Here is a 14,171-nt window from a genome sequence, read left to right on the forward strand (position 1 = left end):
CTCCTACTTACCTGCCAGGTGAGATACTATGATCATGAAGGTGCTTCTCCCAGGGCAAGGCTCACCCATTGTACTCTGGGTGTGCTGCTCCTGCGATTTCCCCAAATGTGGGAAACTTGACTGCATAATTTGTGTTTCCCCTGGTCGGCTCTCGTATAATTCAGATCTCTTTGTCTCAGGTCTCTCTCCAGACTAGTTTGCTGTCTGTTTCCACTTCTCTTTTCTTCAGCCGCTCCCTTCTATACCCTTGTGCACTATCCTGACTTCTCCTCCCGTCTGCTTACTTTGTGCCTTCCAATGCACAATGCAAACTACAGGTAGTGCTGCAGGGCCCACACCCTTTTACTTGCCTTACAGAGCAGCTCTGGAGCTGTTACAGTGCCCAGCTGCTGCAAGAAATCAGCTTGAATGCTTCAGGGGCTGGGGCATAGCCAACATGAGCCCCACACCGAAGGAGGGTGGAGGTGTTTAATGCAAACTAGCGGTCAGACAAGCGCCGCAAAAGGCCACCATGCCCTGCACGCCCCTTTTCTGTTTTCATATGCAGACGAGGGTTGAAGCCAACTTTGACCCACTGCTTGGATGACATCACCATATGCAAATCCATCTGCGGCAGGCCTTCCCCCAGGAATGCTTGCACTAGTTGTTGCATTTGGTTTGTTGTTTGGGGGTGCTTCAGTATTAGGCAGCCTTCTGCCCTCCCATGTTTATCTGAAAATATGTGTTCTCCCTGCAGTTGTTGTCCCCAGATGAGAGTTCCCTTGTGCTGCCTCAGTTGAATCTCCTTAACTTGACAGAGATATGCCTGAGCAGCGGCCCTCCCCAGCTCTATCCCAAATCATACTTATTTTGCATAGGAGATACCATGGTCATGAAGATTATTCTCCCAGGGTGAGGTTCATTCATTGCATTCTGGGTATGCTGACCCCTGTGATTTCCCTTAATGTGGGAAACTTGACTGCTTTATTTGTGGTAGTGGGGGACTGTGTTTGTGTTTTCCTCTGGTCAGCTCTGGTAAAAGTCAGATTTCTTTGTTTCAGATCTTCCTCTAGCCTTGTTCTTCTTTCGAGAGTTCCCTTGTGCTGCCTCAGTTGGATCTCCTTCACTTGACAGGGGGGTGCCCGAGCAGAGACCCTCCCCAGCTCTAGCCTCATCTACACGACATAGCCCTGAATTTTCCAATGCGCAGCTCTTTGCAAAAGAGAGATATTGGCAAGGAAAAGCTGTCTTGTACCATTGCATTTTTCTCCCAAACGAAGGGCACTAGAAAGAAAATTTTAAAGCCTCCTGTTAGGCCATCATCTACACGACATAGCCCTGAATTTTCCAATGCGCAGCTCTTTGCAAAAGAGAGATATTGGCAAGGAAAAGCTGTCTTGTACCTTTGCATTTTTCTCCCAAACGAAGGTCACTAGAAAGAAAATTTTAAAGCCTCCTGTTAGGCCATCATCTACACGACATAGCCCTGAATTTTCCAATGCGCAGCTCTTTGCAAAAGAGAGATATTGGCAAGGAAAAGCTGTCTTGTACCATTGCATTTTTCTCCCAAACGAAGGGCACTAGAACGAAAATTTTAAAGCCTCCTGTTAGGCCATCATCTACACGACATAGCCCTGAATTTTCCAATGCGCAGCTCTTTGCAAAAGAGAGATATTGGCAAGGAAAAGCTGTCTTGTACCTTTGCATTTTTCTCCCAAACGAAGGTCACTAGAAAGAAAATTTTAAAGCCTCCTGTTAGGCCATCATCTACACGACATAGCCCTGAATTTTCCAATGCGCAGCTCTTTGCAAAAGAGAGATATTGGCAAGGAAAAGCTGTCTTGTACCATTGCATTTTTCTCCCAAACGAAGGACACTAGAAAGAAAATTTTAAAGCCTCCTGTTAGGCCATCATCTACACGACATAGCCCTGAATTTTCCAATGCGCAGCTCTTTGCAAAAGAGAGATATTGGCAAGGAAAAGCTGTCTTGTACCATTGCATTTTTCTCCCAAACGAAGGACACTAGAAAGAAAATTTTAAAGCCTCCTTTTAGGCCATCATCTACACGACATAGCCCTGAATTTTCCAATGCGCAGCTCTTTGCAAAAGAGAGATATTGGCAAGGAAAAGCTGTCTTGTACCATTGCATTTTTCTCCCAAACGAAGGACACTAGAAAGAAAATTTTAAAGCCTCCTGTTAGGCCATCATCTACACGACATAGCCCTGAATTTTCCAATGCGCAGCTCTTTGCAAAAGAGAGATATTGGCAAGGAAAAGCTGTCTTGTACCATTGCATTTTTCTCCCAATCGAAGGACACTAGAAAGAACATTTTAAAGCCTCCTGTTAGGCCATCATCTACACGACATAGCCCTGAATTTTCCAATGCGCAGCTCTTTGCAAAAGAGAGATATTGGCAAGGAAAAGCTGTCTTGTACCTTTGCATTTTTCTCCCAAACGAAGGACACTAGAAAGAAAATTTTAAAGCCTACTGTTAGGCCATCATCTACACGACATAGCCCTGAATTTTCCAATGCGCAGCTCTTTGCAAAAGAGAGATATTGGCAAGGAAAAGCTGTCTTGTACCTTTGCATTTTTCTCCCAAACGAAGGTCACTAGAAAGAAAATTTTAAAGCCTCCTGTTAGGCCATCATCTACACGACATAGCCCTGAATTTTCCAATGCGCAGCTCTTTGCAAAAGAGAGATATTGGCAAGGAAAAGCTGTCTTGTACCATTGCATTTTTCTCCCAAACGAAGGACACTAGAAAGAATATTTTAAAGCCTCCTGTTAGGCCATCATCTACACGACATAGCCCTGAATTTTCCAATGCGCAGCTCTTTGCAAAAGAGAGATATTGGCAAGGAAAAGCTGTCTTGTACCTTTGCATTTTTCTACCAAACGAAGGTCACTAGAAAGAAAATTTTAAAGCCTCGTTAGGCCATCATCTACACGACATAGCCCTGAATTTTCCAATGCGTAGCTCTTTGCAAAAGAGAGATATTGGCAAGGAAAAGCTGTCTTGTACCATTGCATTTTTCTCCCAAACGAAGGGCACTAGAAAGAAAATTTTAAAGCCTCCTGTTAGGCCATCATCTACACGACATAGCCCTGAATTTTCCAATGCGCAGCTCTTTGCAAAAGAGAGATATTGGCAAGGAAAAGCTGTCTTGTACCTTTGCATTTTTCTCCCAAACGAAGGTCACTAGAAAGAAAATTTTAAAGCCTCCTGTTAGGCCATCATCTACACGACATAGCCCTGAATTTTCCAATGCGCAGCTCTTTGCAAAAGAGAGATATTGGCAAGGAAAAGCTGTCTTGTACCTTTGCATTTTTCTCCCAAACGAAGGTCACTAGAAAGAAAATTTTAAAGCCTCCTGTTAGGCCATCATCTACACGACATAGCCCTGAATTTTCCAATGCGCAGCTCTTTGCAAAAGAGAGATATTGGCAAGGAAAAGCTGTCTTGTACCATTGCATTTTTCTCCCAAACGAAGGACACTAGAAAGAAAATTTTAAAGCCTCCTGTTAGGCCATCATCTACACGACATAGCCCTGAATTTTCCAATGCGCAGCTCTTTGCAAAAGAGAGATATTGGCAAGGAAAAGCTGTCTTGTACCTTTGCATTTTTCTCCCAAACGAAGGTCACGTTTGGGAGAAAAATGCAAAGGTACAATACAGTTTTTCCTTGCCGATATCTCTCTTTTGCAAAGAGATAGGCATTGGAAAATTCAGGGCTTTAACGTGTAGATGAAGCACTAACAGGAGGCTTTACAATTTTCATTCTAGTGTCTTTCGTTTGGGAGAAAAATGCAAAGGTACTATACAGCTTTTCCTTGCCGATATCTCTCTTTTGCAAAGAGATAGGCATTGGAAAATGCAGGGCTATAACGTGTAGATGAAGCACTAACAGGAGGCTTTAAAATTTTCATTCTAGTGTCTTTCGTTTGGGAGAAAAATGCAAAGGTACAATACAGCATTTCCTTGCCGATATCTCTCTTTTGCAAAGAGATAGGCATTGGAAAATTCAGGACTATTACGTGTAGATGAAGCACTAAAAGGAGGCTTTAAAATTTTCATTCTAGTGTCTTTCGTTTGGGAGAAAAATGCAAAAGTACATTGCAGCTTTTCCTTGCCGATATCTCTCTTTTGCAAAGAGATAGGCATTGGAAAATTCAGGGCTATAACGTGTAGATGAAGCACTAATAGGAGGCTTTAAAATTTTCAATCTAGTGTCCTTCGTTTGGGAGAAAAATGCAAAGGTACAATACAGCTTTTCCTTGCCAATATCTCTCTTTTGCAAAGAGCTAGGCATTGGAAAATGCAGGGCTATAACGTGTAGATGAAGCACTAACAGGAGGCTTTACAATTTTCATTCTAGTGTCTTTCGTTTGGGAGAAAAATGCAAAGGTACAATACAGTTTTTCCTTGCCGATATCTCTCTTTTGCAAAGAGATAGGCATTGGAAAATTCAGGGCTATAACGTGTAGATGAAGCACTAACAGGAGGCTTTACAATTTTCATTCTAGTGTCTTTCGTTTGGGAGAAAAATGCAAAGGTACAATACAGCTTTTCCTTGCCGATATCTCTCTTTTGCAAAGAGATAGGCATTGGAAAATGCAGGGCTATAACGTGTAGATGAAGCACTAACAGGAGGCTTTAAAATTTTCATTCTAGTGTCTTTCGTTTGGGAGAAAAATGCAAAGGTACAATACAGCATTTCCTTGCCGATATCTCTCTTTTGCAAAGAGCTAGGCATTGGAAAATGCAGGGCTATAACGTGTAGATGAAGCACTAACAGGAGGCTTTACAATTTTCATTCTAGTGTCTTTCGTTTGGGAGAAAAATGCAAAGGTACAATGCAGCTTTTCCTTGCCGATATCTCTCTTTTGTAAAGAGATAGGCATTGGAAAATGCAGGGCTATAACGTGTAGATGAAGCACTAACAGGAGGCTTTAAAATTTTCATTCTAGTGTCTTTCGTTTGGGAGAAAAATGCAAAGGTACAATACAGCTTTTCCTTGCCGATATCTCTCTTTTGCAAAGAGATAGGCATTGGAAAATTCAGGGCTATAACGTGTAGATGAAGCACTAACAGGAGGCTTTAAAATTTTCATTCTAGTGTCCTTCGTTTGGGAGAAAAATGCAAAAGTACAATACAGCTTTTCCTTGCCGATATCTCTCTTTTGCAAAGAGATAGGCATTGGAAAATTCAGGGCTATAACGTGTAGATGAAGCACTAATAGGAAGCTTTAAAATTTTCAATCTAGTGTCCTTCGTTTGGGAGAAAAATGCAAAGGTACAATACAGTTTTTCCTTGCCGATATCTCTCTTTTGCAAAGAGATAGGCATTGGAAAATTCAGGGCTATAACGTGTAGATGAAGCACTAACAGGAGGCTTTACAATTTTCATTCTAGTGTCTTTCGTTTGGGAGAAAAATGCAAAGGTACAATACAGCTTTTCCTTGCCGATATCTCTCTTTTGCAAAGAGATAGGCATTGGAAAATGCAGGGCTATAACGTGTAGATGAAGCACTAACAGGAGGCTTTAAAATTTTCATTCTAGTGTCTTTCGTTTGGGAGAAAAATGCAAAGGTACAATACAGCATTTCCTTGCCGATATCTCTCTTTTGCAAAGAGATAGGCATTGGAAAATTCAGGACTATTACGTGTAGATGAAGCACTAAAAGGAGGCTTTAAAATTTTCATTCTAGTGTCTTTCGTTTGGGAGAAAAATGCAAAAGTACATTGCAGCTTTTCCTTGCCGATATCTCTCTTTTGCAAAGAGATAGGCATTGGAAAATTCAGGGCTATAACGTGTAGATGAAGCACTAATAGGAGGCTTTAAAATTTTCAATCTAGTGTCCTTCGTTTGGGAGAAAAATGCAAAGGTACAATACAGCTTTTCCTTGCCAATATCTCTCTTTTGCAAAGAGCTAGGCATTGGAAAATTCAGGGCTATAACGTGTAGATGAAGCACTAATAGGAGGCTTTAAAATTTTTCAATCTAGTGTCCTTCGTTTGGGAGAAAAATGCAAAGGTACAATACAGCTTTTCCTTGCCAATATCTCTCTTTTGCAAAGAGCTAGGCATTGGAAAATGCAGGGCTATAACGTGTAGATGAAGCACTAACAGGAGGCTTTACAATTTTCATTCTAGTGTCTTTCGTTTGGGAGAAAAATGCAAAGGTACAATGCAGCTTTTCCTTGCCGATATCTCTCTTTTGTAAAGAGATAGGCATTGGAAAATGCAGGGCTATAACGTGTAGATGAAGCACTAACAGGAGGCTTTAAAATTTTCATTCTAGTGTCTTTCGTTTGGGAGAAAAATGCAAAGGTACAATACAGCTTTTCCTTGCCGATATCTCTCTTTTGCAAAGAGATAGGCATTGGAAAATTCAGGGCTATAACGTGTAGATGAAGCACTAACAGGAGGCTTTAAAATTTTCATTCTAGTGTCCTTCGTTTGGGAGAAAAATGCAAAAGTACAATACAGCTTTTCCTTGCCGATATCTCTCTTTTGCAAAGAGATAGGCATTGGAAAATTCAGGGCTATAACGTGTAGATGAAGCACTAATAGGAAGCTTTAAAATTTTCAATCTAGTGTCCTTCGTTTGGGAGAAAAATGCAAAGGTACAATACAGTTTTTCCTTGCCGATATCTCTCTTTTGCAAAGAGATAGGCATTGGAAAATTCAGGGCTATAACGTGTAGATGAAGCACTAACAGGAGGCTTTACAATTTTCATTCTAGTGTCTTTCGTTTGGGAGAAAAATGCAAAGGTACAATACAGCTTTTCCTTGCCGATATCTCTCTTTTGCAAAGAGATAGGCATTGGAAAATGCAGGGCTATAACGTGTAGATGAAGCACTAACAGGAGGCTTTAACATTTTCATTCTAGTGTCTTTCGTTTGGGAGAAAAATGCAAAGGTACAATACAGCATTTCCTTGCCGATATCTCTCTTTTGCAAAGAGATAGGCATTGGAAAATTCAGGACTATTACGTGTAGATGAAGCACTAAAAGGAGGCTTTAAAATTTTCATTCTAGTGTCTTTCGTTTGGGAGAAAAATGCAAAAGTACATTGCAGCTTTTCCTTGCCGATATCTCTCTTTTGCAAAGAGATAGGCATTGGAAAATGCAGGGCTATAACGTGTAGATGAAGCACTAACAGGAGGCTTTAAAATTTTCATTCTAGTGTCTTTCGTTTGGGAGAAAAATGCAAAGGTACAATACAGCATTTCCTTGCCGATATCTCTCTTTTGCAAAGAGATAGGCATTGGAAAATTCAGGACTATTACGTGTAGATGAAGCACTAAAAGGAGGCTTTAAAATTTTCATTCTAGTGTCTTTCGTTTGGGAGAAAAATGCAAAAGTACAATGCAGCTTTTCCTTGCCGATATCTCTCTTTTGCAAAGAGATAGGCATTGGAAAATTCAGGGCTATAACGTGTAGATGAAGAACTAACAGGAGGCTTTACAATTTTCATTCTAGTGTCTTTCGTTTGGGAGAAAAATGCAAAGGTACAATACAGCTTTTCCTTGCCGATATCTCTCTTTTGCAAAGAGATAGGCATTGGAAAATGCAGGGCTATAACGTGTAGATGAAGCACTAACAGGAGGCTTTAAAATTTTCATTCTAGTGTCTTTCGTTTGGGAGAAAAATGCAAAGGTACAATACAGCATTTCCTTGCCGATATCTCTCTTTTGCAAAGAGATAGGCATTGGAAAATTCAGGACTATTACGTGTAGATGAAGCACTAAAAGGAGGCTTTAAAATTTTCATTCTAGTGTCTTTCGTTTGGGAGAAAAATGCAAAAGTACAATGCAGCTTTTCCTTGCCGATATCTCTCTTTTGCAAAGAGATAGGCATTGGAAAATTCAGGGCTATAACGTGTAGATGAAGCACTAATAGGAGGCTTTAAAATTTTCAATCTAGTGTCCTTCGTTTGTGAGAAAAATGCAAAGGTACAATTCAGCTTTTCCTTGCCAATATCTCTCTTTTGCAAAGAGCTAGGCATTGGAAAATTCAGGGCTATAACGTGTAGATGAAGCACTAATAGTAGGCTTTAAAATTTTCAATCTAGTGTCCTTCGTTTGGGAGAAAAATGCAAAGGTACAACACAGCTTTTCCTTGCCAATATCTCTCTTTTGCAAAGAGCTAGGCATTGGAAAATGCAGGGCTATAACGTGTAGATGAAGCACTAACAGGAGGCTTTACAATTTTCATTCTAGTGTCTTTCGTTTGGGAGAAAAATGCAAAGGTACAATGCAGCTTTTCCTTGCCGATATCTCTCTTTTGCAAAGAGATAGGCATTGGAAAATTCAGGGCTATAACGTGTAGATGAAGCACTAACAGGAGGCTTTAAAATTTTCATTCTAGTGTCCTTCGTTTGGGAGAAAAATGCAAAGGTACAATACAGCTTTTCCTTGCCGATATCTCTCTTTTGCAAAGAGATAGGCATTGGAAAATTCAGGGCTATAACGTGTAGATGAAGCACTAATAGGAGGCTTTAAAATTTTCAATCTAGTGTCCTTCGTTTGGGAGAAAAATGCAAAGGTACAATACAGCTTTTCCTTGCCAATATCTCTCTTTTGCAAAGAGCTAGGCTTTGGAAAATTCAGGGCTATAACGTGTAGATGAAGCACTAACAGGAGGCTTTAAAATTTTCATTCTAGTGTCTTTCGTTTGGGAGAAAAATGCAAAGGTACAATACAGTTTTTCCTTGCCGATATCTCTCTTTTGCAAAGAGATAGGCATTGGAAAATTCAGGGCTTTAACGTGTAGATGAAGCACTAACAGGAGGCTTTACAATTTTCATTCTAGTGTCTTTCGTTTGGGAGAAAAATGCAAAGGTACTATACAGCTTTTCCTTGCCGATATCTCTCTTTTGCAAAGAGATAGGCATTGGAAAATGCAGGGCTATAACGTGTAGATGAAGCACTAACAGGAGGCTTTAAAATTTTCATTCTAGTGTCTTTCGTTTGGGAGAAAAATGCAAAGGTACAATACAGCATTTCCTTGCCGATATCTCTCTTTTGCAAAGAGATAGGCATTGGAAAATTCAGGACTATTACGTGTAGATGAAGCACTAAAAGGAGGCTTTAAAATTTTCATTCTAGTGTCTTTCGTTTGGGAGAAAAATGCAAAAGTACATTGCAGCTTTTCCTTGCCGATATCTCTCTTTTGCAAAGAGATAGGCATTGGAAAATTCAGGGCTATAACGTGTAGATGAAGCACTAATAGGAGGCTTTAAAATTTTCAATCTAGTGTCCTTCGTTTGGGAGAAAAATGCAAAGGTACAATACAGCTTTTCCTTGCCAATATCTCTCTTTTGCAAAGAGCTAGGCATTGGAAAATGCAGGGCTATAACGTGTAGATGAAGCACTAACAGGAGGCTTTACAATTTTCATTCTAGTGTCTTTCGTTTGGGAGAAAAATGCAAAGGTACAATACAGTTTTTCCTTGCCGATATCTCTCTTTTGCAAAGAGATAGGCATTGGAAAATTCAGGGCTATAACGTGTAGATGAAGCACTAACAGGAGGCTTTACAATTTTCATTCTAGTGTCTTTCGTTTGGGAGAAAAATGCAAAGGTACAATACAGCTTTTCCTTGCCGATATCTCTCTTTTGCAAAGAGATAGGCATTGGAAAATGCAGGGCTATAACGTGTAGATGAAGCACTAACAGGAGGCTTTAAAATTTTCATTCTAGTGTCTTTCGTTTGGGAGAAAAATGCAAAGGTACAATACAGCATTTCCTTGCCGATATCTCTCTTTTGCAAAGAGATAGGCATTGGAAAATTCAGGACTATTACGTGTAGATGAAGCACTAAAAGGAGGCTTTAAAATTTTCATTCTAGTGTCTTTCGTTTGGGAGAAAAATGCAAAAGTACAATGCAGCTTTTCCTTGCCGATATCTCTCTTTTGCAAAGAGATAGGCATTGGAAAATTCAGGGCTATAACGTGTAGATGAAGCACTAATAGGAGGCTTTAAAATTTTCAATCTAGTGTCCTTCGTTTGGGAGAAAAATGCAAAGGTACAATACAACTTTTCCTTGCCAATATCTCTCTTTTGCAAAGAGCTAGGCATTGGACAATTCAGGGCTATAACGTGTAGATGAAGCACTAATAGGAGGCTTTAAAATTTTTCAATCTAGTGTCCTTCGTTTGGGAGAAAAATGCAAAGGTACAATACAGCTTTTCCTTGCCAATATCTCTCTTTTGCAAAGAGCTAGGCATTGGAAAATGCAGGGCTATAACGTGTAGATGAAGCACTAACAGGAGGCTTTACAATTTTCATTCTAGTGTCTTTCGTTTGGGAGAAAAATGCAAAGGTACAATGCAGCTTTTCCTTGCCGATATCTCTCTTTTGTAAAGAGATAGGCATTGGAAAATGCAGGGCTATAACGTGTAGATGAAGCACTAACAGGAGGCTTTAAAATTTTCATTCTAGTGTCTTTCGTTTGGGAGAAAAATGCAAAGGTACAATACAGCTTTTCCTTGCCGATATCTCTCTTTTGCAAAGAGATAGGCATTGGAAAATTCAGGGCTATAACGTGTAGATTAAGCACTAACAGGAGGCTTTAAAATTTTCATTCTAGTGTCCTTCGTTTGGGAGAAAAATGCAAAAGTACAATACAGCTTTTCCTTGCCGATATCTCTCTTTTGCAAAGAGATAGGCATTGGAAAATTCAGGGCTATAACGTGTAGATGAAGCACTAATAGGAAGCTTTAAAATTTTCAATCTAGTGTCTTTCGTTTGGGAGAAAAATGCAAAGGTACAATACAGTTTTTCCTTGCCGATATCTCTCTTTTGCAAAGAGATAGGCATTGGAAAATTCAGGGCTATAACGTGTAGATGAAGCACTAACAGGAGGCTTTACAATTTTCATTCTAGTGTCTTTCGTTTGGGAGAAAAATGCAAAGGTACAATACAGCTTTTCCTTGCCGATATCTCTCTTTTGCAAAGAGATAGGCATTGGAAAATGCAGGGCTATAACGTGTAGATGAAGCACTAACAGGAGGCTTTAAAATTTTCATTCTAGTGTCTTTCGTTTGGGAGAAAAATGCAAAGGTACAATACAGCATTTCCTTGCCGATATCTCTCTTTTGCAAAGAGATAGGCATTGGAAAATTCAGGACTATTACGTGTAGATGAAGCACTAAAAGGAGGCTTTAAAATTTTCATTCTAGTGTCTTTCGTTTGGGAGAAAAATGCAAAAGTACATTGCAGCTTTTCCTTGCCGATATCTCTCTTTTGCAAAGAGATAGGCATTGGAAAATGCAGGGCTATAACGTGTAGATGAAGCACTAACAGGAGGCTTTAAAATTTTCATTCTAGTGTCTTTCGTTTGGGAGAAAAATGCAAAGGTACAATACAGCATTTCCTTGCCGATATCTCTCTTTTGCAAAGAGATAGGCATTGGAAAATTCAGGACTATTACGTGTAGATGAAGCACTAAAAGGAGGCTTTAAAATTTTCATTCTAGTGTCTTTCGTTTGGGAGAAAAATGCAAAAGTACAATGCAGCTTTTCCTTGCCGATATCTCTCTTTTGCAAAGAGATAGGCATTGGAAAATTCAGGGCTATAACGTGTAGATGAAGCACTAATAGGAGGCTTTAAAATTTTCAATCTAGTGTCCTTCGTTTGGGAGAAAAATGCAAAGGTACAATACAGCTTTTCCTTGCCAATATCTCTCTTTTGCAAAGAGCTAGGCATTGGAAAATGCAGGGCTATAACGTGTAGATGAAGCACTAACAGGAGGCTTTACAATTTTCATTCTAGTGTCTTTCGTTTGGGAGAAAAATGCAAAGGTACAATGCAGCATTTCCTTGCCGATATCTCTCTTTTGCAAAGAGATAGGCATTGGAAAATGCAGGGCTATAACGTGTAGATGAAGCACTAACAGGAGGCTTTAAAATTTTCATTCTAGTGTCTTTCGTTTGGGAGAAAAATGCAAAGGTACAATACAGCATTTCCTTGCCGATATCTCTCTTTTGCACAGAGATAGGCATTGGAAAATTCAGGGCTATAACGTGTAGATGAAGCACTAACAGGAGGCTTTAAAATTTTCATTCTAGTGTCTTTCGTTTGGGAGAAAAATGCAAAGGTACAATACAGCTTTTCCTTGCCGATATCTCTCTTTTGCAAAGAGATAGGCATTGGAAAATTCAGGGCTATAACGTGTAGATGAAGCACTAACAGGAGGCTTTAAAATTTTCATTCTAGTGTCCTTCGTTTGGGAGAAAAATGCAAAGGTACAATACAGCTTTTCCTTGCCGATATCTCTCTTTTGCAAAGAGCTAGGCATTGGAAAATTCAGGGCTATAACGTGTAGATGAAGCACTAACAGGAGGCTTTAAAATTTTCATTCTAGTGTCTTTCGTTTGGGAGAAAAATGCAAAGGTACAATACAGCATTTCCTTGCCGATATCTCTCTTTTGCAAAGAGATAGGCATTGGAAAATTCAGGACTATTACGTGTAGATGAAGCACTAAAAGGAGGCTTTAAAATTTTCATTCTAGTGTCTTTCGTTTGGGAGAAAAATGCAAAAGTACAATGCAGCTTTTCCTTGCCGATATCTCTCTTTTGCAAAGAGATAGGCATTGGAAAATTCAGGGCTATAACGTGTAGATGAAGCACTAATAGGAGGCTTTAAAATTTTCAATCTAGTGTCCTTCGTTTGTGAGAAAAATGCAAAGGTACAATTCAGCTTTTCCTTGCCAATATCTCTCTTTTGCAAAGAGCTAGGCATTGGAAAATTCAGGGCTATAACGTGTAGATGAAGCACTAATAGTAGGCTTTAAAATTTTCAATCTAGTGTCCTTCGTTTGGGAGAAAAATGCAAAGGTACAACACAGCTTTTCCTTGCCAATATCTCTCTTTTGCAAAGAGCTAGGCATTGGAAAATGCAGGGCTATAACGTGTAGATGAAGCACTAACAGGAGGCTTTACAATTTTCATTCTAGTGTCTTTCGTTTGGGAGAAAAATGCAAAGGTACAATGCAGCTTTTCCTTGCCGATATCTCTCTTTTGCAAAGAGATAGGCATTGGAAAATTCAGGGCTATAACGTGTAGATGAAGCACTAACAGGAGGCTTTAAAATTTTCATTCTAGTGTCCTTCGTTTGGGAGAAAAATGCAAAGGTACAATACAGCTTTTCCTTGCCGATATCTCTCTTTTGCAAAGAGATAGGCATTGGAAAATTCAGGGCTATAACGTGTAGATGAAGCACTAATAGGAGGCTTTAAAATTTTCAATCTAGTGTCCTTCGTTTGGGAGAAAAATGCAAAGGTACAATACAGCTTTTCCTTGCCAATATCTCTCTTTTGCAAAGAGCTAGGCTTTGGAAAATTCAGGGCTATAACGTGTAGATGAAGCACTAACAGGAGGCTTTAAAATTTTCATTCTAGTGTCTTTCGTTTGGGAGAAAAATGCAAAGGTACAATACAGTTTTTCCTTGCCGATATCTCTCTTTTGCAAAGAGATAGGCATTGGAAAATTCAGGGCTTTAACGTGTAGATGAAGCACTAACAGGAGGCTTTACAATTTTCATTCTAGTGTCTTTCGTTTGGGAGAAAAATGCAAAGGTACTATACAGCTTTTCCTTGCCGATATCTCTCTTTTGCAAAGAGATAGGCATTGGAAAATGCAGGGCTATAACGTGTAGATGAAGCACTAACAGGAGGCTTTAAAATTTTCATTCTAGTGTCTTTCGTTTGGGAGAAAAATGCAAAGGTACAATACAGCATTTCCTTGCCGATATCTCTCTTTTGCAAAGAGATAGGCATTGGAAAATTCAGGACTATTACGTGTAGATGAAGCACTAAAAGGAGGCTTTAAAATTTTCATTCTAGTGTCTTTCGTTTGGGAGAAAAATGCAAAAGTACATTGCAGCTTTTCCTTGCCGATATCTCTCTTTTGCAAAGAGATAGGCATTGGAAAATTCAGGGCTATAACGTGTAGATGAAGCACTAATAGGAGGCTTTAAAATTTTCAATCTAGTGTCCTTCGTTTGGGAGAAAAATGCAAAGGTACAATACAGCTTTTCCTTGCCAATATCTCTCTTTTGCAAAGAGCTAGGCATTGGAAAATGCAGGGCTATAACGTGTAGATGAAGCACTAACAGGAGGCTTTACAATTTTCATTCTAGTGTCTTTCGTTTGGGAGAAAAATGCAAAGGTACAATACA

At 39.5% G+C, this 14,171-nt stretch overlaps 2 non-coding genes across 2 annotated transcripts; both read left to right on the plus strand.

The window, feature by feature from the left end:
- The first annotated feature begins 3 nt into the window (after positions 1–3).
- LOC135004033 (U1 spliceosomal RNA) lies at positions 4–166 on the plus strand. The gene has a single exon (XR_010204904.1). It is a non-coding gene; the product is annotated as a U1 spliceosomal RNA (small nuclear RNA).
- A 674-nt stretch (positions 167–840) lies between these two features.
- LOC135003935 (U1 spliceosomal RNA) lies at positions 841–1,004 on the plus strand. The gene has a single exon (XR_010204813.1). It is a non-coding gene; the product is annotated as a U1 spliceosomal RNA (small nuclear RNA).
- Positions 1,005–14,171: the final 13,167 nt, after the last annotated feature.

Source organism: Pseudophryne corroboree, unplaced genomic scaffold (assembly GCF_028390025.1).
Source record: "Pseudophryne corroboree isolate aPseCor3 unplaced genomic scaffold, aPseCor3.hap2 scaffold_191, whole genome shotgun sequence".
NCBI lineage: Eukaryota > Metazoa > Chordata > Amphibia > Anura > Myobatrachidae > Pseudophryne > Pseudophryne corroboree.